The sequence below is a fragment of the Chlorocebus sabaeus genome, chromosome 20 (assembly GCF_047675955.1).
Source record: "Chlorocebus sabaeus isolate Y175 chromosome 20, mChlSab1.0.hap1, whole genome shotgun sequence".
NCBI classification, from domain to species: domain Eukaryota; kingdom Metazoa; phylum Chordata; class Mammalia; order Primates; family Cercopithecidae; genus Chlorocebus; species Chlorocebus sabaeus.
In genome coordinates, this window is record NC_132923.1 from 85,816,911 (window position 1) to 85,843,090 (window position 26,180).

General features: G+C 39.6%; 1 long non-coding RNA gene and 1 pseudogene across 1 annotated transcript in view; one reads left to right on the forward strand and one right to left on the reverse strand.

The window, feature by feature from the left end:
• Nucleotides 1-1,892: 1,892 nt before the first annotated feature.
• Nucleotides 1,893-26,180, reverse strand: part of LOC140709241 (uncharacterized) — a 35,404-nt gene continuing 11,116 nt past the window's right edge. The window contains exons 2-4 of the long non-coding RNA XR_012089669.1: nucleotides 12,312-12,412; nucleotides 9,348-9,518; nucleotides 1,893-4,381 (exon numbers count right to left, since the gene is read on the reverse strand). This is a non-coding gene — a long non-coding RNA (uncharacterized lncRNA). The remainder of the gene's footprint in view (nucleotides 4,382-9,347; nucleotides 9,519-12,311; nucleotides 12,413-26,180) is intronic.
• Nucleotides 20,135-22,319, forward strand: LOC140709240 (protein shisa-5 pseudogene; annotated as a pseudogene).

The following is a 26,180-nucleotide window of genomic DNA, read 5'->3' on the forward strand; positions in this document are numbered from 1 at the left end:
TTATGTCAGATCCTATGCTATGTGTTAATAATATTTTAAAAACAAAACAAAAATGCCCATTCTCAAGGACTTTGTAATCTAGTGAGAATCAGAAAAATAAGAAAAGCTTTTAATACAGTTTGAAAATGCTATAATAGGGTGCTAAAAGAACAAAGCAAAGATGTGCTTAATTACACCTGAGATGGCTTGGGAAGGTTATCTGGATAAGGCAATGACTGAATTAAGATGCAAAATTTTGTGGAAATTACTAGGGAACATTTAGGGTAAAATAAGAGGGTGGTAAGTATATCCCAAGCAAAGAACACATATGCAAAGGCAAAGAGGTTAAAGAGTGTGTGGTATATTATTAAAAAACACTAAATACTTTGGTATAGCCAGTAAACAGAGCTTATTGTTAGAGTGCAGAAATATTTCTGGAAAGGCAAAGTCCAGGTCAAGAAGTGTTTTCAATAAAATCCTATGATTTAAAATTTTATTCTGAATATGACACGTTGTTAGACAGTTTTGTAGTAGCCAATACTACCATTTTCTGAGGTGATATGAGATACACATACAGCAAAGTGTGTTAAGTCTAAAACTCTATGAATGGAAATATGTAAACACCTCTGTAACTACCACTCAGATTAAAATATTGAACATTTCTAGCACTCCAAATTCTCTCATGCCTCTTTCTTATCTGTAACTATCCTTCATCCAGACAACCATTATTCTAACTTATATTACCATGCATTAATTTTTGCCTTCTCTCATACTCTTTCTAAACTTAAAAAAAAATTATTCTTTCACTCAACATAATATTCATGAGATTCATTCATGTCAATACATTGCAGTAGTAGGTGTGTTTTTCTTATTGCTGGGTAGTCTCTAGTATGGTTTTGCCAGTTTGTACATTCTACTACTCACTGACATTTGGATTGTTTTCGTTTGTTTGCTACAATAAAATAAAAATACTATAAATGTTCTTTGCATATGTTAGTATGTTGTTTGAATTCATATATGCATTCAGTTCTTTAGAGTGGGTTCTTTTGGGGTGAATTGGATTTCTGGGCTTAGTAGATACTGCCAAAAAGTTTTCTAAAATGATTGTACCAATTTATACTTTCATCATCAATGTATGACTTGTAATTGATCTACATTTTCTCCAATACCTGGTATTCTTAATTTTTTCATTACTAGTTATTCTGGTGGGGTGTGATATCTCATTGTAGTTGTAAGTTGCATTTCCCTGATGATAATGATGTGGATACTTACTGGCCACTTGAATATCTTCTGTTAGGAGGACCTGTTCAATTCTTTTGTCCATTTTAATGTTTAAAAAATGTTTTTTTAAATCTTATTTGTAGGAATTCTGTATAAACTCGGGATACATACAAAGGCTATATGTATGTATTGTGAATATCTTCTCTGCATTGTTGCCTTCCTTTTCACTCTCTTACTGCTGGTTTTTTGTTTGTTTGTCTGTTTGCTTTAGATGAAGTTTCGCTCTTATTGCCCAGGGTGGAGTGCAGTGGCACAATCTTGGCTCACTGCAACCTCTGCCTCCTGGGTTCAAGCAATTCTGCCTCAGCCTCCTAAGTAGGTGGGATTACAGGTATCTGCCACCACACCTGGCTAATTTTTTGTATTTTTAGTAGATATGGGGTTTCACAATGTTGGCCAGGCTAGTCTTGAACTCCTGACTTCAGGTGATCCACCCACCTTGGCCTTCTTACTGGTGTTTTTGATTAATTAAAGCTCTTAATGAAGCTCAATTTATTAATTTTTATTTTACAGTTAGTGTTTCTTTGTATCCTGATTAAATCTTTGTCTACAACAAGATCATAGAGATATTCTTCTATGTTTTTCCTCCATAAACTTTATTGTTTTGTCTTCACATTTAGATTCATGATTCATCTCAACTATTTTTTTTTTTTTTTTGAGATGGAGTCTCGCTCTGTTGCCCAGGCTGGAGTGCAGTGGCCGGATCTCAGCTCACTGCAAGCTCCGTCTCCCAGGTTTACGCCATTCTCCTGTCTCAGCCTCCCTAGTAGCCGGGACTACAGGCGCCTGCCACCTCACCTGGCTAGTTTTTTTGTATTTTTTAGTAGAGACGGGGTTTCACCGTTTTAGCCAGGATGGTCTCGATCTCCTGACCTGGTGATCCTCCCGTCTCGGCCTCCCAAAGTACTGGGATTACAGGTGTGAGCCACCGCGCCCGGCCTAATTTTTGTATTTTTAGTGAAGACAGGGTTGCACCATGTTGGCCAGGCTGGTCTTGAACTCCTGGCCTCACGTGATCCACCTGCCTCGGCTTCCCAAAGTGCTGGGATTACAGGCATGAGCCACTGTGCCCAACCTATCTCACTTTATTCTGAAGAAAATTTTTTCTTGGTATAGAATTCTAGGTTGGGAATTTTTTTCTTTTAGCAAACAAATGATGTCATTCAATACTCTCTGTTGCTTCTGCTGAAAAGTCAGTTGGAAATCTTATTGTTGCTCTTTTAAAGATAATGCTTCCTTTTTTTCTAGCTGATTTTAAGATTTTAGTTTTTTATCTCTGATTTTCAGAAGTTTTACCAAATTGTATCTGGGCATGGTAATTTTTGCATTTATCCTGAACTTCTTGAATATGTATTTTATTTAATATACATGTATTTTTTGAGACAGGGTCTCACTCTGTTGTCCAAGTTGGGTGTAGTGGTGCAATCATGGCTCACTGCAGCCTCAACTTCCTGGGCTCAGATAATCCTCCCACCTCAGCCTTGCGAGTGTCTGGGACCACAGGTGCACACCACCACACCCAGCTAATTTTTTTGTTGTTGTTGTTGCTTTTTAGAAGAAGTGGGGTTTCACCATGTTGCCAAGGCTGGTCTCAAACTCCAGAGTTCAAGCAATCCACCTGCACTGGCCTCCCAAAGTTCTGGGATTATATGTGTGAGCCTCTGCACCTGGCCTGATATATTTTTTAAATCAATTTCAGAAAATCCTTGGCCATTATTTCTTTAAATATTGCTTCAGCCCCATTCTCTTTCTCTTCTCTATTCAAAATTCCAATTATATATGTTAGATCATTTGTCTCTGTCCTGCATGTCTTTTATTACTGTTGTTTTTCTCATTCTTTTTTCTTTCTATGCTTCAGTTTGAATATTTTTATTGGACCTGTCTTTGTGTTCACTAGTCTTTCTAATATGTCCTTAAACCCATTTGCTTAGTTTATTGTTTCATTTCTGGATTGTTCATTTGATTCTTTTAAATAAATTTTAATTCACTCCATATTTTCACTCTACTTTTTCACCTACTTTTAAATCTCTTCTTCGATTATTATTTTTTAAAATTTGTAATAGTGATTTTTAATTTCTAGGGGCCAGGAACAGTGGCTCACTCCTGTAAATCACAACACTTTGGGAGGCCAAGGCACGCTGGTCACTTGGGGCCAGGAGTTCGAGACCAGCCTGACCAACATGGCGAAACCCCATCTCTTAAAAAAAAAAAATTAAAATTAAAATCTTTGTCTGCCAATTCCACCATATAGATCATGGGTGGATTTGGCTCTGTTTGTTTTTTATGTTGATTATTGAAGTCCTTTTTCTTCCTCCTATATGCATTATAATTTTAACTATATGCATACATTGTATAGAGTAGAAAGTACAGGTGATATTATTTTCCCCCAGAGATGGTGCAAACTTTTCCTTGCTAACTAGATGTGGTAAGGTGAAAATCAGCACATCCAATCTGGAATTGAGCTAGGTTGGAGCTGAGGTATAGTTTTAATGAAACTTAGTTCACCCCTGATTTATCTCTGTTCCTTAGAGGTGACCCTTCTGAGCTTTTGGTTGAAAGATTGGTAGGTCGGAAGTACTTGCCTACTGTAGGGAAAACCTGAAATACCAATGGAAATTCATCTGTCCTTCAGAGATTTGAACACCATGAAATCACAAGACATTTTACTCTGCGTTTCCAGCCAGCACCATGCTCAAGTGTGACCATTTCAGGCTTCTGATTGAAAGCCTCGTGAGTCCCTGTCTCCTCAGCCTTTTTCTGTGCTTTGGAGTTTTAAACTTAATTCTTCCGTGCTTCTCTCCCCATGCAGTTTTACAATCTGGCAGATTTCTTAAGAAGGGAGACCTGTTGTGTATTTGTTGCAGGACCATTCACTTTATTTTAGCAAGGCTCTTTGTCTTCTAAGCGTCATGAAATTTCACTCTGCCTTCCTGACCCAGGCCCACCAGCTTCCTGCTTCACTCTGTGACAAAATGTCCCATGTGATAAACTGGTGGCACATTTGTGGAACCTTTAAATTCCAATCCATTATGCCGGCCCGTGTAGTTGTGAAATTCTCTTCTGTTTCTTTCCCCCAGGAGAGTCCTTCTTATTAGGCCAAGCCCAATTCCTCAGTCTGTGCCTAGAACAAGATAGTATGAGAAAAGAAAGTAGTTATTGCCAGCTTATCTAGAAAAAAAACTCTTCCTGCTGAAATTTTAATTCATCTAAATGAATGAACACTGATGTATTGAAAAATGTTTTTTGTGATCTTTCTTTTTCTTTTCTTTCTTTTTTTTTTTTTTTCCAGACAGTCTCACTGTATCGCTCAGGCTGAAGGGCAGTGGCACAATCTTGGCTCATTGCAACCTCCACCTCCTGAGGTCAAGCAGTTCTCCCACTGCAGCCTCCTGAGTAGCTGGGATTACAGGGGCATGCCACTATGCCTGGCTAATTTTTGTATTTTTAGTAAAGACAGAGTTTTACCATGTTGACCAGACTGGTCTTGAACTCCTGGCCTCAAGTGATCCACCTGCCTTGGCCTCCCAGAGTGCTGGGATTACAGGCGTGAGCCACTGTGCCCAGCTTTATCTTTTTTTCTAGTTGTTGAAGCAGAATATTTGTCTATTTTCCTACTATAGCCTATCTACAAGATGAATTATAGTGATTTAAAGTGAATTTTCCATATTACTAATTAAGTAGAGCTGTTCTCATATATCTGTTGGGCATCTGGATTTCTCTTTTTGTGAAATATATGTTAAGTTTTTGCCTCCTTTTTTCTACTAGGTTGTTTAGTTTTTATTGATTTGAAGGAGCTTTTTATATATTCTTCTGGAATGGTTCTATTTTAAGTTTTATATATTACAAATATCTCCTCCCCCTCTGTGAATTTTTTGTTACTTTTCTGTCAGTATGTAATACATCATAATAAAAAAGGTTAAAAATATTTTGGGAGATGTTGAGATTGAGATACCTGTGGCCTATCCAGTGCTAATATCTGGACCATGGATGTAGATTTGGGAGTATACCTGACACTTTATGAATTGCCTCAAATTCTTCACTATTCTTCCTGACCATCAGCTGCTTGCTTTGCCCCAGTGGCTGCATCAGTGGCCAGTGTGTCTATTTGATGCTTCTCTCTTTTCTTCTTTATTAGTCTGGCTAGTGGTCTAGCTATTTTGTTAATCTTTTCAAAAAACTATCTCCTAGATTCATTGATTTTTTGAAGGGTTTTTCGTGTCTCTATCTCCCTCAGTTCTGCTCTGATCTCAGTTATTTTTGTCTTCTGCTAGCTTTTGAATTTGTGTGCTCTTGCTTCTCTAGTTCTTTTAATTGTGATGTTAGGGTCTCGATTTTAGATCTTTCCTGCTTTCTCCTATGGGCATTTAGTGCTATACATTTCCCTCTAGACACTGCTTTAGCTGTGTCCCAGAGATTCTGGTATGTTGTATCTTTGTTCTCATTGGTTTCAAAGAACTTATTTATTTCTGCCTTAATTTCATTATTTACCCAGTAGTCATTCAGGAGCAGGTTTATTCAGTTTCCATGTAGTCGTGCAGTTTTGAGTGAGTTTCTTAATCCTGAGTTCTAATTTGATTGCGCTGTGGTCTGAGAGACTGTTTGTTATGATTTCTGTTCTTTTGCATTTTCTGAGGAGTGTTTTACTTCTAATTATGTGGTCAATTTTAGAATAAGTGCCATGTGGTGCTGAGAAGAATATTCTGTTGATTTGGAGTGGAGAGTTCTGTAGATGTCTATTAGGTCCACCTGGTCCAGAGCTGAGTTCAAGTCCTGAATATCCTTGTTAATTTTCTGTCTCGTTGATCTGTCTAATATTGACAGTGGGGTGTTAAAGTCTCCTACTGTTATTGTGTGGGAGTCTAAGTCTCTTTGTAGGTCTCTAAGAACTTGCTTTATGAATCTGGATGCTCCTGTATTGGGTGCATATATATTTAGGATAGTTAGCTCTTCTTGTTCCATTGATCCCTTTACCATTATGTAATGCCCTTCTTTGTCTTTTTTGATCTTTATTGGTTTAAAGTTTGTTTTATCAGAGATTAGGACTGCAACCTCTGCTTTTTTTTTGCTTTCCATTTGCTTTGTAAATATCCCTCCATCTCTCTATTTTGAGCCTATGTGTGTCCTTGCACGTGAGATGGGTCTTCTGAATACAGCACACTGATAGGTCTTGACTTTGTATCCAACTTGCCAGTCTGTGTTTTTTAATTGGGGCATTTAGCCCGTTTACATTTAAGGTTAATATTATTATGTGTGAATCTGATCCTGTCATTATGATGCTAGCTAGTTATTTTGCCCGTTAGTTGATGCAGTTTCTTCATAGTGTTGATGGTCTTTACAATTTGGTATGTTTTTGCAGTGGTTGATACCGATTTTGCCTTTCCATATTTAGTGCTTCCTTCAGGAGCTCTTGTAAGGCAGGCCTGGTGGTGATAAAATCTCTCAGCATTTGCTTGTTTGTAAAGGATTTTATTTCTCCTTTGCTTATGAAGCTTAATTTGACTGGATATGAAATTTTGGGTTGAAAATTATTTTCTTTAAGAATGTTGAATATTGCCCCCTACTATCTCTGGCTTGTAGGGTTTCCGCAGAGAGATCCAATGTTAGTCTGATGGGCTTCCCTTTGTGGGTAGCCCAACCTTTCTCTGTGGCTGCCCTTAACATTTTTTCCTTCGTTTCAACCTTGGTGAATCTGACGATTATGTGTCTTGGGGTTGCTCTTCTCAAGGAGTATCTTTGTGGTGTTCTCTCTATTTCCTGAATTTGAATGTTGGCCTGTCTTGCTAGGCTAGGAAAGTTCTCCTGGATAATATTCTGAAGAGTGTTTTCCAACTTGGTTCCATTCTCCTCGTCACTTTCGGGTACACCAATCAAACGTAGGTTTGGTCTTTTCACATAGTCCCATATTTCTTGGAGGTTTGTTCATTTATTTTGATTCTTTTTTCTCTAATCTTGTCTTCACACTTTATTTCATTAAGTTGATCTTCAATCTCTGATATCCTTTCTTCTGCTTGACTGATTCGGCTATTGATACTTACGTATGCTTCACAAAGTTCTCATGCTGTGTTTTTCAGCTCTATCAAGTCATTTACGTTCTTCTCTAAACTGGTTATTCTAGTTAGCAATTCCTCTAACCTTTTTTCAAGGTTCTTAGCTTTCTTGCATTGGGTTAGAACGTGCTCCTTTAGCTCAGAGGAGTTTGTTATTTCCCACCTTCTGAAGCCTACTTCTGTCAATTTGTCAAACTCATGCTCTGTCCAATTTTGTTCCCTTACTGTCGAGGAGTTGTGATCCTTTGGAGGAGAAGAGGCATTCTGGTTTTTGGAATTTTCAGGCTCTTTGTGCTGGCTTTTCCTCATCTTCGTGGATTTATCTACCTTTGGTCTTTGATGTTAGTGACTTTCAGATGGGGTTTTTGTGTGGACGTCCTTTTTGTTGATGTTGATGCTATTCCTTTCTGTTTGTTTTCCACAGTTTTCCTTCTAACAGTCAGGCCCCTCTGCTGCAGTCTGTTGCAGTTTGCTGGAGGTCCACTCCAGACCCTGTTTCCCTGGGTATCACCAGCAGAGGCTCCAGAACAGCAAAGATTGCTGCCTGTTCCTTCCTCTGGAAGCTTCGTCACAGAGGGGCACCTGCCAGATGCCAGCCAGAGCTCTCCTGTATGAGGTGTCTGTCCACCCCTGCTGGATGGTGTCTCTCAGTCAGGAGGCACCGGGGTCAGGGACCCACTTGAGGAGGCAGTCTGACTCTTGGCAAAGCTCGAGCGCTGTGCTGGGAGACCTGCTGCTCTCTTCAGTGCCAGTAGGCAGGAACGTTTAGGTCTGCTGAAGCTGCACCCACAGCCTCCCCTTCCCTTAGGTGCTCTGTTCCAGCGAGATAGGAGTTTTATCTATAAGCCCCTGACTGGGGCTGCTGCCTTTTTTTCAGAGATGCCCTGCCCAGAAAGGAGGAATCTAGAGAGGCAGTCAGGCTACAGCGACTTTGCTGAGCTGCAGTGGGCTCTGCCCAGTTCAAACTTCCCAGTGGCTTTGTTTACACTGTGAGGGGAAAATCACCTACTCAATCCTCAGGAATGGCGGACGCCCCTCCCCGCACCAAGCTCAAGCATCCCAGGTCAACTTCAGACTGCTGTATTGGCAGCGAGAATTTCAAGCCAGTGGATCTTAGCTTGCAGGGCTCTGTAGGGATGGGATCCACTGAACTAGACAACTGGGTTCCCTGGCTTCAGCCCCCTTTCCAGTGGCGTGAATAGTTCTATCTCGCTGGGGTTCCAGGCGACACTGGAGTGTGAAAAAAAGACTCTTGCAGCTAGCTTGGAGTCTGCCCAAATGGCCGCCCAGTTTTGTGCTTGAAACCCAGGGTCCTGGTGGTGTAGGCACCTGAGGGAATGTTCTGATCTGCGGGCTGTGAAGACCGTGAAAAAAGTGTAGTATCGGGGCCAAAGTGCACAATCCCTCACGGCTTCCCTTGGCTAGGGGAGGGAGTTCCCCGACAATTGGCGCTGAGGCAGTGCCCCACCCTGCTTTGGCTTGCCCTCCGTGGGGCTGCACCCATTGTCTAACCAGTCCCAGTGAAATGAGCCAGGTACCTCAGTTGGAAATGCAGAAATCACCCTCCTTCTGTTTTGATCTCACTGAGAGCTGCAGACCGGAGCTGTTCCTATTTGGCCATCTTACCAGCCACCTCCATGTGGTGTTTCTTTATAACCTGCCCAGAGATGTACTGCATGGGTAAGTTTCTGGTTATGTAACTTTGAGAAGTAATGGCCAGTTTAGTAATGAACCACATTAAATTTGCTCCCAATTTTTTACTGTCTCAATTGCCTTTTTCCCTCACTCTTACACAAACAATTCAGCTTTGCCTCAGGATTTGTTTTCTAGGGAACCCAAAACTACAAATCTTGTAAGTTAGTAGTCTTCCCTTCTCTCCTTTAAATTCTATCCACTCTCCCACTCCATTTCCCTCCTCCGAAATAAGCAATGTTACTTTCAGGTCCTGCTCAAATAGTGCTTTTTCCAGTTTACTTCTTAGATTCTTTATTTCATTCAACCCTGCTAGAACTTTTCTTCTTCTGTTGCTGTGACACTTACCATTTTTCTCTTTATAATTGTAACCTTTTCATTCAACAAGCTGGACCTGGTACAGTACTAGCACAAAGTAATTTTGTTCTTTCCCACTGATTTCTTCAAACCTACTCTCTCAACTTTTTCGTCTCCATCCCTGGATGACATCTCAGGAAAGCTCCGTAGCTTTGCTGGTCACTGTTAGTAATTAAAAAACAAAAACAAAAAACCTACTAGTTAATCAAATGAAGTCTCTTTTTTAAAATAAAAAAAGTCTAGTCCAAACTCTACTTCAAACTCTCATACAGTTTAAACGTATCCTATACACAGTTTGACCTGCTTTCGATGTAACAGCCTTAGTTGGGGAGAGTGACATAATTGACTTCTTTTTTACTTCACCACTTTGTGCTTCCACTCCTACTCCCCCATTCACAAGACTGAATTTTGGATTAGAACAAGGGAGAGGGAGGAGAGGTAAGGGGCAGAAAAATCTCGCTTGGCTGATGCAGTTATAATCTGCCTCCAGGGGGCTCTTTGTGGCAGTTGCACAATCTGTGGCTCTAACTTTAATAGAGCACTTTTGTGGGCTTTTTTGTAGACTCCCTCTTTTAAGTTCCCTGGGTATTTCTCTGTTCTCAATGCCTATTCCAGCAAATTAATTACAACTCCACCCAACATTGTTTAAAAAAATCTTCCTTAGTTAAAAAAAATAAAAAATAAAAATCCAGCCTTAGTTTCTGGCAGTCCACCCATCATCTGCCTTGTCCCTCTCAATCTGGTTCTCTGGCCTTTCTAGGACAGGGATAGAAATTGAAGCCAGATCTCAATAAGTTGACAACAAGATTTTCTTATACTTATTCTGAGTATAGCACCTTAGCATTCAATAAATGCTGTTTTGTTATACGTCAGTGCCTCCACTAGAAGTCAAGGGGTGGCCCAAAACTCTCAGCTTAGCAAGACTTTCTCTTGCACTAATTACTACTTTACTATCAAAATCTTCTTTGGGACCTTCAGAAGTAATCTTGTCATGCCATTTATCTCTGTTATATTGATCACTACAAAAAGCCAGTTCACAGGTCACCTCTTACCCCAGATATAACCTCCATTAGGCTATGCACGTTTTCATTACCTGACCCCTTTTCCCACCTACCTCTGCTACTCACTACTATATTAACATCCTAGATCTTGTCTTACCTATAAACTATAATCTTTCCCTAATTTCCCTAATCAATTTCATGCGTATCAGTCTCTAGCCATCATCTCCTGTCTTTCCACTCACTCCCTTTAAGCTCCTGACTTTAATAATTCTCAAAGTCACCTGAGACTTAGACCTTATTGCTCCTATGACCTTTTACTTATGCTTCATCCCACTTGTGACCTCACACCATTCTTACCTACTTTAAACTCCATGGTTAATGATTATAATTACTCCCCTCCACACAACCTGCCTTGCTTTCCTCTCACTTTGGCAAGACTTGTTAAATTACGCTCTCTACCATTATTCTCATATAGCTAAATGTGACTGGAGAGGAACTTAACAATACTGCCACTCTCACTTTAAATTTATCACCACTAGTCTCAAGTGGGTCATTAATGCTTTTCAGAAATTGTATTATATTACTCCACCACTCTCATAGAGAACTATTCTTACTGTCTGTCACCTGAAATCTCTAACTTCTTTTCCTCCCCTCTCTTCCCCTCACTCTGGGCTGTGCGCTTGCCAAATGGGCTGAGTATACTTCCATGATGTCTGAAGAGGGCCCTAGGGCAGAATGCAGGCTTACTGGAGGAGGAAATGGCAATGTGAGGTGAACTGGAATGGACTAACACAAATGTGGCTGAAATCAGAGATGGCCTGTGAATATGTAACGTGGGTGCCAGAGACATATGCTACAGAGGGAGACATGTCATTGTTATAATAATTATTTTCAATTAAGAATGAAGTTGCCTAGGCTACGAGTGGTGGCTTATGCCTGTAATCTCAGCACCCTTGGAGGCCGAGGCAGGAGGATCACTTGAGGCCAGAGGTCAAGACGATAGTGAAACCCCATCGCTACCAAAAATACAAAAATCAGCCAGGCATGGTTGTGCACGCCTGTAGTCCTGGCTATTTGGGAGGCTGAGGCAGGAGAATCCCTTGAGCTGGGGAGGTGGAGCTTGCAGTGAGCTGAGATCATGCCACCGCACTCCAGCCTGGGAGACAGGGCAAAACTCTGTCTCAAAAAAAAAAAAAAAAAAAAATGAAGTTGCCTTGCTACAAGAACAGCTAAATTTGGAATCAATATATTTCAGCGGTTAGCCTTTTACTTTCTCAAAATCAAATTTAGTTTTTGGTTTAGTTAAGATGCAGTGGGAATATTTATTACATTTTTATTTATTGATTTTCTATTACATAAACTGACCTTGAGGAATTTACAATGTATTTGGGAGAGAAAAGATAATTCTTATTTGTAAAATACAAAAATTGGTGAATGATTCAGAATGAAATATAAAAAATAAGTCCCACGAATTCAGATACAGATTGTTTGGGAACTAAGAACACTTTAAATGTCATTGTAAAAATATTAAATTGTTATTACTATAAGTAGTGGTATACATAGTGTGTTTGGCACCAGGATTGGATCATTTTGTTAACACATTTCTCCTCTAGATGACAAGATTATCTGTAATAAAAATCAGAAAATGAAATGAATAATCACAATGGCCAGAAAATAAATAGAAACAGTGAAATCTCCTTTTGTTCAAAAGAGAAAAATAAATATTAAAGTACAAAAAAATGAAAAAATAACAAATTAATGCTTTTTAATTAATTTAGTTTTTAAATGGGAAAGAAAGGCTGGGTGCAGTGGCTCACACCTGTAATCTGAGCACTTCGGGAGGCTGAGGCAGGTGAATCCCTTGAGCCCAGGAGTTGGAGACCATCCTTGGCAACATGGAGGAACCCTGCCTCTATAAAAAATACAAAAATTAGCCGGGCGTAGTGGCGCACACCTGTAATCCCAGTTACTCCAGAGAGCGAAGTGGGAGAATCCCTTGAGTCTGGGAAGTTAAGATTGCAGTTAGCCGAAATCATGCCACTTGCGCTCCAGCACCTGCAACAGAGTGAGATCCTGTGTCAAAAAAAAAAGTAAGTGAAAGAAACTCATACTTACATAACTTACATATGAGTCTGTTGCAATAACAAATGACATTTTGCTTTTGAGCCTTAATTTTTATATATTTGTCAATGACTCCATCACAGTTAATCTTCACATATTCATATTCAATAGACAGTATAGCCAGATTTGTCAATCTGTCTTCATTTACTGTTGATTGAAGAACTTTCTACTAAGTTTGATTTTGAAAAGTTTTCTTCAAATGAAGAATCCTATCTACAAATAGGACGTCTTAAACAAAAAGAACGTTTGTGGCAGAGATTCATAGCAATCCCCTCTCACAATAAAGTTTAAAAATTATGTCTGTTTCTTCAGGATTGATTTGAGTGGCTTTCAAATGTTTCTGTGTTTTACATTTTAGCTATTAAGCACAGATAACTCCATGTAGTCATGTAAAATGATAGAATTAAAGTAACTCATGTTTCTTCATCTTTACAATCTAGTATCATTATTTATACCAAGTTTACTGTTTAAATGCAGGGGTTAGAGACAAGAACAGCATCTGCAGTGAGCTCAAGCAATTCTGAACCATTATGAACTTAAAACAAATGTGCAGCTGAGTCTGATTGTGTCACAGGCTGACTCTGAGTAAACTTCCATGTACAATACATTGTTCAAGTAATTAAAAATGTGCTAATTGGAAGCAAGTGTATATTGTCAAAACTCATAGTGTAACTGCACAACTTTCTAGAACTTAGACCAACAAAATATTTTGAGGAGAGGATATTTTATCACTGATATAGTTTAAAATTGCTGGTGCATGGTGATAGTAAAAACTAGATCTATCTTTAGTCAGTTTTATTATTGCTTTCACATTCTCTACACTTAATTTACTTCCTTAATGCATTCATTCAGAGTAGACTACTCCCACCACCCAATCCTTAGCACACCACTGACTCTAGGTAGTTTTCTAGTTTTAGTCTAAGCTATATCCCTATTTCTGGTACTTAGACTTAAAAGATCAGTGTATTAGGGCAACTAGGAATTTGCATGAATTGATTTGCATGAAGTTTGGAGGAAGAGGTCATAAAAATAGCAGGGTGACACCAGGTGCTGTGGTTGCATGCCTGTAACCCCAGCTACTTGGGAGGCTGAGGCAGGATGATCTCTTGAGCCAGGAGTTTAAGTCTTGCATGGGCACCATAGCAAGACCCTGTTTTAAAAAGTAGTTTTTAAGTGAATGTAACAATTGGGAAGGTAGCATGGGAGTCCTAAAGAATGGGCCCAGCTAATAAACTTAAGTTTGAGCCCCTTAGGGACCAGTACTCCAACTGGAAACTGAATAGACTATTTTTATTTTTAACTTTTAATTTTTAATTTCGATGGGTACATAGTAGGTGTGTATATTTGTGAAGTACATGAGATGTTTTGATAAGCCATGCAATGCATAATAATCACATCATGGAAGATGGGTTATCCATCTCCTCAAGCATTTATCCTTTGTGTTACAAACAATCCAATTATATTATTTTAGTCATTTTTAAATGTACAGCAAAATTATTATTGACTATAGTCACCCTGTTGTGCTATCAAATATTAGGTCTTATTTATTCTTTCTATTTTTTTGTACCCATTAACCATTCCCACTTCCCTCCAACCCCCTCTACCCTTCCCAGCCTCTAGTAACCATGCTTCTACTCTCTGTCTCCATGAGTTCAATTGTTTTGATTTTTAGATCCCACCTGTAAGTGAGAACATGTGATGTTTATCTTTCTGTGCCTGGCTTATTTTGCTTAACATAATGACCTTCGGTTCCATCCATGTTGTTGTTGCAAATGACAGGATCTCATTCTTGTAATGGCTGAATAGTAGTCCATTATGTATAAGTATCACATTTTCTTTATCCATTCATCTGTTGATGGACACTTAGGTTGCTTCCAAATCTGGATCATGTGATAGTTCTATTTTAGTTTTTTGAGGAACCTCCAAACTGTTCTCTATTTTGGTTTCACTAATTTACATTCTCACCAACAATGTGGGCAAGGATTCGCTTTTCTCTACATCATCACCAGCATTTGTTATTGCCTGTCTTTTAGATATAAGCCATTTTAACTGAGGTGAGATGATATCTCGTTGTAGTTTTGATTTGCATTTCTCTGATGATCAGTGATATTGAGCACCTATGCCTGTTTGTATGTTTTTGTTTTTTTTTTTTTAGATGGAGTCTCACTCTGTTACCCAGGCTGGAGTGCAATGGCATGATCTCAGCTCATTGCAACCTCCGCCTCCCAGGTTCAAGCAATTCTCCTGCCTCAGCCTCCAGAATAGCTGGGATTACAGGTGCGCACCACCATGCCTCGCTAACTTTTTTTTTAGTAGAGACGGGGTTTCACCATTTTGGCCAGGCTGGTCTCGAACTCCTGACATCAGGCGATCCACCTGCCTCGGCCTCCCAAAGTGCTGGGATTACAGGCATGAGCCACCACACGTGGCCTGTGTGTCTTCTCTTGAGAAATGTTTATTCAACCTTTTTTTTTTTCTTTGAGGTGGAGTTTCACTCTGTCACCCAGGCTGGAGTGCAGTGGCGCAATCTTGGCTCACTGCATCCTCCGCCTCCCGGGTTTAAGCAATTCTCTGCCTCATCTTCCTGAGTAGCTGGGATTTTAGGCGCCCACCACGATGCCCAGCTAATTTTTTTTGTATTTTTAGTAGAGACAGGGTTTCACCATCTTGGCCAGGCTGATCTTGAACTCCTGCCCTCATGATCCACCCGCCATGGCCTCCCAAAGTGCTGGGGTTACAGTCATGAGCCACCGAGCACCTGGCTATTCAACTATTTTGTCCATTTTTAATTGAATTATTAAATTTTTTTCCTATAGAGTTGTTTGAGCTCCTTATATATTCCAGTTATTAATCCCCTTGTCAGATGGACAGTTTGCAAATATTTTCTCCCACTCTTTGGGTTGTCTCTTCACTTTGTTGATTGTTCCCTTTGTTGTGTAGAAGCTTTTTCACGTGATGTGATCCCATTTGTCCATTTTTGCTTTGGTTGCCTGTGCTTCTTGGGTATTACTCAAGAAATACTTTGCTCAGACCAATGTCCTGGAGAGTTTCCCCAAGTTTTCTTTTAGTAGTTTCATAGTTTGGGGTCTTAGATTTAAGTCTTTAATTCATTTTCATTTGAGTTTTGTATATGGTGAGAGATAGGGGTCTAGTTTTATTCTTCTGCAGATAGGGGTCCAATTTTCCCATCACTGTTTATTTAAGAGACTGTCCTTTCACCAGTGTATGTTCTTGGCAACTTTGTCAAAAATGAGTTCACTGTAAGTGTATGAATTTATTTCTGGGTTCTCTATTCTGTTCCATTGGTCTATTGTGTCTGTTTTTATGCCAGTACTGTGTTGTTTTGATTACTATGGTTCTGTGGTATAATTTTAAGTCAGATAATGTGATTCCTCCAGTTTTGTTCTTTTTGCTTTATCCTAAGATTCGCTATTCTGGGTCTCTGTGGTTCTATATAAATTTTAGGATTTTTTTTCCATTTCTGTGAAGAATGTCATTGGTATTTAGATAGGGATTGCATTGAATCTGTAGCTTGCTTTGGGTAGTATGGACATTTTAACATTGATTCTTCCACTCCATTAACATTTTTTGATGTCCTCTTCAATTTTTCTCATCAGCGATTTATAGTTTTCCTTATAGAGATCTTTTCCTTAAGTTAATTGCTAGGTATTTAATTTTATTTGTGGCTACTGTAAATGGGATTACTTTTTAATTTCTTCTTCAGATTGTTCACTGTAAGTATATAAAAATGCTACTGATTTTTGTATGTTGGTTTTGTATCCTGCAATTTTTCTGAATTTGTTTATCAGTTCTAATAGTTTCTTGTGGAGTCTTTAGATTTTTCCAAATATAAGATACTATCATCTACAAACAATGATAATTTGACTTCTTCTTTCCCAATTTGGATGCCCTTTAATTTGTTCTCTTGTCTGATTGCCCTGAACGACTATTTTTAGAAATTACTCTGGGAGACCATAAGTCACAATTGGCATTGCTTGGTTCCCAGGTATATAAAGTGAGGGAGAAGGGCATTCTTACCTCTTCTGCCCCAAATATTGCCCACTGAGAACTTGAAGAAGTTTATAGTATTTTGGCACCTAAAGGATTTCCATCAGCTTTGGGAGCATCAGGAGATAATCCCTTTGGAATGAACATCAGAATACTCAAGATGATAGGCATCAGGGCCAGTGGCAGTGCAGAGACATCATTAAATAATACTACAGGCAGTGGGAAGTCAGGAGATTTCACTGAAGGGAGTCTAGCAGGAGAGTACTGCATGACAGATGGTAGAAGAGGGACTATTCATGATCTCACATGAGATATGCTCAGACTTCCAGACATAGCTGGGTGAGATTTTGGAGGTGGGAGATTGAAGATCCAATAATAATAATAGTACCTTAAAAAAAAAAAAAAAAAAAAAAAACCTCTCTAAGTACCCAGCTGTACACTAGATTTTTTTACTTTTCACAGGATCATTCTACTGCTACAAGCATACTCTATTATATTATATTTAGAAACCTTCCCTTGACACTAAATTCACCCTCAACTATCACCTCATTTCTTTGCTCATTTTCAGAGCAAAATTCTCAAGCTCTTCTATACTCATTGTCCATTCTTCCCCATCTGCCATTTACTCTTCAACCCACTTCATTTTGGCTTCTGCCCTTATTACTCCATATGTAACTGAGACTACTCTTGCCAATGTCATCAACAACTTTAGTATTACCAAATCCGATCTTTCCTCATTCTACTTGACCTCTTTGCAGTATTCATCACTTCTTGAACTTTTCTTTCTTATGTCTATGACATCATTGTCTCCTGATTTTTCTCCTCACCTCTCTGATTCTTTTTCTTCAGTCGTTTATTTATTTTTTCCTCATTCTTCTGATACTTGAGCTCTGATTGTTCGTATGTTCCCCAGGTCAACTTACCCAGTCCCAAAACTGTAAAGCTGAATTTTATCTCCAGCTTTAACCTCTTCTCAGCGTTCAAGACACTCATGTATAACCATTTATTTGACGTTATCACTTGGAAATCTAATAAGCATCTCAAATTCAACAGGTCTAAAACTGAACTCCTACTATTTTCTGTCTTCCCTCCATAAAAAAAAAAAAAAAAGCCCTTTTCTTTCTTGGTTCTCTTCACAGTAGGCCCTCAATAAAAATGAATAGAATGAATGAAAGAATGTTTACTACATGTCATTCTATCAATAACTCTATACAGTCATTGTAGGTGCTATTTTTAGCCCCATCCTCAAAATAAGGGAATTAGAGAGGTAAAGTACAACTTGCCTAAGGTCACAAAGCTTGTAAAGATTCAGGGCCAGGCTTTTAATCTGTGTGCTTTTCTCTAAAGCTCACATGCTTCTTCTCTATGCCACAGTGGCTTCCATTGAAACAAGGATGATTATTATAAGTTAAAATTATATATATGACCATAAACTAGTACAAATTAGAAAAACATAGGTTATATTACCAATAATGATAATGATGATAACAATGATTATCAGCTTTCACATACCAGGCATCATGAGAGGCTTTTTTTCATTAATCAAGTTTATTATTTAGGACAGTTTTAGATTTACAGAAAAATTAAGCAGGTAGTAAGTACAGAGAGTTCCCTTATACCCCCCACCTGATCCACACAGTTTCCCCTATTATTAACATCTTACATTATAGTATGATACATTATTATAATTAATAAACCAGAAGATACATTATTATTAACTAAAGTCCACAGTTTATTCATGTTTTCTTAAGTTTTACCTAATGTCCTTTTTCTGTTCCATAATCCCATCCAGGATCTCACATTACATCTAGTTCTGTTGTCTCCGTAGGGTGACATTTTCTCAGACTTTGTTTTTGATGACCTTGGGAGTTTTGAGGAGTACTGGTAAGGTTATATTGTAGGATACCTCTCTATTAGAATTTGTCTAATGTTTTTCTCATGATTAGACTGTGGTTATAAATTTTTTAAAGGAAGACCACAAATGTAAAGTGCCATTTTTATCACATAGCAGGATTATATACCACCAACATGGTTTAGGACTATTGATGTTGACTTTCATCATCCAACTAAAGTAGTGTTTGTCGGGCTTTTCCACTGTAAAATGTCTCTTTTTTTCTGCCTTTCCATATTGTACTCTTTGGTAGAAAAGTCACTATATGCAGCCCACACTTCAGGAGTGGAGAGGCTCCCCTTCTTTAGGGTGGAGTATCTGCATAATATATTTGGAACTCTTTGGTAGGAGAGATTTATCTATTTGCTTCAATTTATCAATTTATTCAATCATTTATTTATATTAGTATGGACTCCTAGATATTTATTTTATACTTTGGGTATAATCCAGTGCTACTTTATTTCGTTGCTCAAATTGTTTCACTTTTGGTCATTATGGGTTCTTTCAATGGGCTTTTGTGCCCCTTTGACATATCCCATCTGTGTGTGTGTATGGGGGAGGGGGGGTGTGGAGGGTGTGTTTTGAAAAATTCCTTACCTACAAGATGATCCAGGTTCATCTTGTATATTTGCTGCCCCAGTCCCTAGAATCAGCTATTTCTCCAAGAAGCCCTGGATCCTTTTCATAGAGAATAGTATTAGAAACCAAGATCTGGGCACTAAGTCTGCTCATTGCTAATGGGGTATCATTTCTTCCAGGCCTTCTCAGCTGACAGATCAAAGAAATATATGTGTGTATACTAATCCATGTGTATACACATATCTGTAAATATTTCTAAATGTAACCATTTGTATCTACACATGAGTTCTTACTGATGTCTCCAACTCTAGTCCACTACCACATGGATTATTCTAGCCTGTTACCTGGCTTGTCTGTAATCTCCCACTCATGAGAGAAATTTTATGTATATGAACTTATTTAATCCTGTGAGGTAGCTATTATTATCTCATTTTATAGTTGAAGAAACTGAGGCTCAATGATGATAAATTTTTTCAAATACATAGCGATTAGGAGGTGTAACTAAACTGGGCATAGTGGCTCATGCCTGTAATCCCAGAACTTTGGAAGGCTGAGACAAGGGGATCACTTGAGCCCATGAGTTTGAGACCAGCCTGGGCAACACAGTGAGACCACCACCTAAAAAAAATTTTAAAAAGAAAAAGAAAAAGAGGTGTAACTACGACCTCTTCTGGGAGAAAAAGAGCACACACATTGTGGAATTGAGAAGGTATATGGTTTGTGCAGTAGTACATACTGATGAGTCAGTAAAATACATTAAAGTTATCTTGGTATGACCCTGAATTGAACACTGATGATTTTGAAATTTTACCAACTGTTTAAACGTCATGCACATCTCTTCAGGAGCAAATTATTATACTAAAGATCTATTATTAATTATACATCACCCCATGAGTCAACCGCAAAACTGTTTAAAATTCTTTTCAATCTTTTTTTTTTTTTTTTTGAGGCAGCTCTCGTTCTGTCGCCCAGGCTGGAGTGCAGTTGCATGATCTCTGCTCACTGCAATCTGTGCCTCCCAGGTTCAAGCAATTCTCCTGACTCACCCTCCCGAGTAGCTGGGATTACAGGTGCCTACCACCATGCCCAGCTAATTTTTGTATTTTTAAGAGAGATGAGGTTTCATCATGCTGGCCAGGCTTGTCTCGAACTCTTGACCTCAAGTGATCCACCCGCCTCAGCCTCCCTCTTATGTATCTTTTAAAAGAGTCATCACAGGTTCCTGAATTCATGAAGATTATCAGGTATTATATAATTTTAATCAATTAAAGGATAACAAATGGCAATGGACTTGACAGGTAATTTGTACCTCTAGTCAAATTTTTCCTGACCCAAAAAATCCAAAAACAACAACCATTCTCCCATCTTTGTTAAAAAAAAGTTATGGCCTACCTTGATTTTTTTTTTTTTTTTTTTTTTGGGGGGGGGGACACAGCCTTATCATGTGACACAGTCATAGCTCACTGTAACCTTGAACTCCTGGGCTCAAACAATCCTCCTGCTTTGGTCTCCCAAAATTCTGGGATTACAGGCATAAGCCACAATGCCGGGCCTAAAGTCTTAATCTTTGCTCATTGTAAAGAGGGTTTTGTGATTCAAAAGTTTGGAAAACACTGCATATATATCAATTACCTCTTGGAAATTCTAATGTGCCTATTACGTAACTAAGACAAAAATCAACAAAAAATTAACTTTCAAGTAAATATTTCCCAAATATATTTGTTCATAGAATGCCTTGTTTTAATGTAAGGGCGATTAATATCACACAGACTTATATTTGGAATTCAATGTTTTATTCATTTCATAAGAGAAGGAACTTGGGCCATGTTTTTCTGTTTCCAGAACCTAAAATGGCCTGGCACATACTAGGTGCTCAATTAATAATTGTTTGTTAAATAAGTGGACAAGCAATTTTGTATTATCTACTATATGGTAGTCACAAGGAATATAATGGTGAAAAAATAAACATGGTCCCTGTCTTCATGTAACTTACAGTCTACTAGAGAAGATTATAAAAAAACAAGTAAAAAGGCTAAATCTTAGATAAGAGTTATTAATACAAAACTCTTTAGATAAGAGTTATGGAAACAAACAATGTTGAGATGAAGAATAAAAGAGATGGAGGGAGCATTACTTTCAAAAATAAGCAGCAAGCTTTTTTTACTCAAACAAATCTATAGTTAACCAAAATCTGAGTATTTCAAACATCAACCTTCATTCAGATCACATATTCACAAAGATTGTATTAATCAAGGTCCTTGCATAAAACTGATGGCATAATCAGAAGGACTTAAATTAAGAGAGTTTTATAGAAGAACTATTTATAGCTCATGCCTGTAATCCCAGCACTTTGGGAGACTGAGGCAGACAGATCATGAGGTCAGGTGTTTGAGACCAGCCTGACCAACATGTTGAAACCCCGTCTTTACTAAAAACACAAAAAAATTAGCGGCGCGCGGTGGCCCACGCCTGTAATCCCAGTTACTCAAGAGGCTGAGGCAGGAGAATGGCTTGAAACCAGGAGGCAGAGGTTGCAGTGGGCTGAGATTGTGCCACTGCACTCCGCTAGGCGACAGAGCAAGACTTTGTCTCAAAACAAACAAACAAACAAAAAAACAGCCTTTTCTCCAAAAGGGGAGAAAGTTGAAACTGAGTGGTCCACGATGGGAAGAGGGGAAGCCCAGGGGTACAGGAGGCCTCTGGGTGAAGGCAGAGGCTAACATGGGGTTCGGAGCGACCTTGGCCGTTGGCCTGACCATCTTTGTGCTGTCTGTCATCACTGTCATCATCTGCTTCACCTGCTCCTGCTGCTGCCTGTACATGACGTGCCGCCAACCACGTCCGGTTTTCACCACCACCACATCCACCACTGTGGTGCATGCCCCTTATCCTCAGCCTCCAAATGTGCCGCCCAGCTACCCTGGACCAAGCTACCAGGGGTACCACACCATGCCACCTCAGCCAGGGATGCCAGCAGCACCCTACCCAACGCAGTAACCACCTTACCTGGCCCAGCCCATGGGCCCGCCGGCCTACCACAGGACCCCGGCTGGAGGAGCAGCCGCACCCTACCCCGCCAGCCAGCCTCCTTACAACCCGGCCTACATGGATGCCCTGAAGATGGTCCTCTGAGCGTCCCCCGACCTCTCTGGCTGCCACTTGGTTATGTTGTGTGTGTGTGAGTGGTGTGCAGGCACGGTTCCTTGCGGCCCATGCGTGCTGTGTGTGTCCTGCCTGTATATGTGGCTTCCTCTGATGCTGACGAGGTGGGGAACGATCCTTGCCAGAGTGGGCTGGGACCAGACTTTGTTTTCTTCCTCACCTGAAATTACGCTTCCTAAAATCTCAAGCCAAACTCAAAGAATGGGGTGGTGAGGGCACCCTGTGAGGTGGCCCCTGAGAGGTAGGGGGCTCTCCAAGGCACATCTGGAGTTCTTCTCCAGCTTACCCTAGGGTGACCAAGTATGGCCCGTCACACCAGAATGGCGCAGCTTTCTGTATGATGCAGATGTGTTCTGGTTTCTGCAGCGTAGCCAGCTGCTGCTCGACGTGATGCAGGTGAAGCTTGGGATCTGACCAAGTTGGGCTTTGATCCTTTGGGCAGATGTCCCATTGTTCCCTGGAGCCTGTGTCGTGCCTGTTGGGGGTCAGGCAGCCGCCTGATGCCAGAACTCCTCAGGCAGAGCCCTACTCACCTGATAGCTGTCTGCCTGGACTGTTCCCTGTTCCTGCATCTTCCCTGGGACCACCCAGAGGGCCACATCCACACACAGCCTAGCTGCCCACAGGGAGCTCTGCTGCCCTTGCTGCCCCTCCCTTCCTACAGGTGAGCAGGGCTCCTGTCCACCAGCACACTCAGGTCTGTTCCCTGCAGTGTTTTCATTTTATTTTAGCCATTTTGCCTGTTTTCTGTTTTAAAACATGATCGTTGATATGAGACTGAAACCCCTGGGTTGTGGAGGGAAATTGGCTCAGAGGAGATGGACAACCTGGCAACTGTGCGTCCCTGCTTTCCCTGACACCAGCCTCATGGAATATGCAACTCCTGTACCCCAGTCCAGGGTGTTCTGGCAGCAGAGACACCTGGGCCAAGGGGCCATCTGGACCAAAGGTGGGGTATGGGGCCCTGGATGGCAGCTCTGGCCCAGACATGAATACCTCAGTGTTCCTCCTCCCTCTATTACTGTTTCACCAGAGCTGTCTTAGCTTTGAATCTGTTGTGTTTCTGAGTCTAGGGTCTGTACCCTTGTTTATAATAAATGCAATCGTTTGGAAACAACAACAAAACAAAACAAAACAAAAAACAAGGGAAGAAAAACATCTTAAGAACCAAAGACAGCCAGAAGCCATTAGCAACACCCTTAGACCTGAAGGACAAGGGCGTCAATGGGAACGAGGCATTAGGTGTCAGCTGAAAATAAATTATATTAATATAAATATAATAAATAAATAAAATAAACTATATTTAAGCGTAGATCATATGGAGGCAGCACAAACCACTTCTATATAAATAGGCCTAAACTATAATTCCATGTAGGCAAAAATTAAGTTTTTGTACCTTACCACCTATTACAGTCTTCACATATAGTGGTACTGTTGGATGTAATTAATACATGTGTATTGAATGTACACATTGCATCCGACAGACATAACTTTCTTGAACAGCAATAATCATATGAGATTAAATATAAAGAACATTTCTTTTAAAGGTTATAATTCTTCTAAAATTTTGCAGTTAAAGCAGTTACTACAGTTACATAGGATAACTTTTGTAAGACTGTTTCAAGTTTAGAACTATGCCCTAATTGGCAATTATATATTTCAAATGAAGAAAACTGTTCTCTTGGGGGTCTAATGAAGAAACCAGATAAATCAACAATAGACTGAGCAGAGGTTTTAAAGGATACTTGAACAAAAATGTAAAGCAGGCCTACTTTTATGTTTTAATTGTGTGAGCACTGAATTAAATAGCTCCTTAGAAAAAAGTATTTTTGGCTGGGCATGGTGGCTCATGCCTGTAATCCCAGCACTTTCAGGGGATGAGGTGGGTGGATCACGAGGTCCATCCTGGCTAACATGGTAAAACCCTATCTCTACTAAAAATACAAAAAAATTAGCTGGCATAGTGGCATGCGCCTGTAGTCCCAGCTACTCGGGAGGCTGAGGCAGGAGAATCACTTGAACCTGGGAGGTGGAGGTTGCAGTGAGCCAAGACCGAGCCACTGCACTCCAGCCTGGGTGACACAGCGAGACTCCATCTAAAAAAAAAAAAAAAAAAAAAAAAAAGAAAGAAAGAAAACAAAGGATGAAAAAAGTATTTTTAGGCTGGGTGTGGTTGCTCACTCCTGTAATCCCAGCACTCTGCGGGGCCGAGGCAGGTGGATTGCTTGAGGTCAGGAGTTAGAAAACAGCCTGGCCAACATGGTAAAACCCGGTCTCTACTAAAAATACAAAAATTAGTTGGGCATGGTGGTGGGCACCTGTAGTCCCAGCTACTCAGGAGGCTGAGGCAGGATATGCTTGAACCGGGAGATGGAGGTTGCGTGAGCTGAGATCGTACCACTGCACTCCAGCCGGGGTGACAGAGCAAGACTCTGTCTCAAAAAAAAAAAAAAAAAGTATTTTTGCCATATAAAGGAATCTGTCATATTGCATATAACATCAAATTGTTCCATTCTATGTCAAAAAGGATTTATTAAGTTATTAATATGACTTTTTAAAAGAATAAACTGGCTCTAGATAATTTAAAATATGCTAAAAGATTTGTTTAGGTTGCTTAAGTTAATTCACATTTGAAAACAAGCATGTTTTCTTATGTTTACACATAAGAATATTTTATAGTACATCATAAACACTAAATGCTGTTTTTCTTTCCATTTTTCCTAGTCTACCACATATGTAAATATAAACAGATAACCTAAGCAATTAAACAGTCATCCTGCAGCATTTTAACCAAAATCTATCTTTTTGGCAATATCCATTCATCCAGGTGCTTTGGGGAGAAATCACTCAATGCACCAGAGATGGGCATGACTCAAGGTTGGCCAAAGCCATAGTGATTACATCAGAGATTGGTATGCCAGCTAATTAGAGCCGGTAAGGCACAATGATGAAAAAGGTAAAAAGTCATCAGATTCATAATACAGATACATAATATAAATAGTATATATAAAACATAAATATATTTTGGTGATACAGTTGACAGAATTTGCTAATAATTTAGATAACAGACAGGAAGAATCAAGATTGATTGTCCTTAGCATTTGGGTGATTGTAGGCCATTTATTGAGAGGAAACACGGAAGAAACAGGTTTTATGGAATAAAAGTTAAAAGTTTAGTTTGGGACATCATAAATTTGAGATGCCTACTAGACACACAATAAGAGATGTCAAGTAAACAGTTGTACAAATGAGTTTAAGGGAAATTTATAATTCCTTAGGGTAGATTCCTAGTAGTAGAGTTGCTGCATCAAAGGTTATGTGCATTTTTAGTGTTGTGCTGGAGCCAATATAGTTGGCTTAGTGTTGGCTAAGATAGTGTTGACTAAGATAGCCAGTGTAACGTTGAATAGAAGTAGAGTGTGCATCCTCACCTTGTTCCGATCTGAGAGAGAAAACATTCAGTGTAACAATTACATATGAGGTTAGCTGGCTGGGCACGGTGGCTCACACCTGTAATCCCAGCACTTTGGGAGGCCACGGCAGGCGGATCACAATGTCAAGAGTTCGAGACTAGCCTGGCAAACATGATGAAATCCCCATCTCTGCTAAGAATACAAAAATTAGCCGGGCGTGGTGGCACGTGCCTGTAATCCCAGCTACTCGGGAGGTTGAGGCAGGAGAACTGCTTGAACCTGGGAGGTGGAGGTTGCAGTGAGCCAAGATAGCTCCACTGCACTCCAGCCTGGGTGATAGAGCGAGACTGTCTCGCAGTGGGGGAAAAAAAATGAGGTTAGCTGTAAATTTTGCCTAAATGCCCTTTAGAGAATAAAGAAGTTCTATTTTCTTACTATTTTTGAGAGTTTATTTTTCAATCATGAATGGATGTTGCGTTTTGCAAATGCTTTTTCTACATTAATTGAGATGATCATATGGTTTTTCTCCTATACTTTGTGAATGTAGTGAACTAAATTGATTGACCTTTGAATGTTAAAACAACCTTGGACTTCTGCACTAAACTTCACTTGCTCAAACTAGATTACATATTACTGAATTCTATTTGCT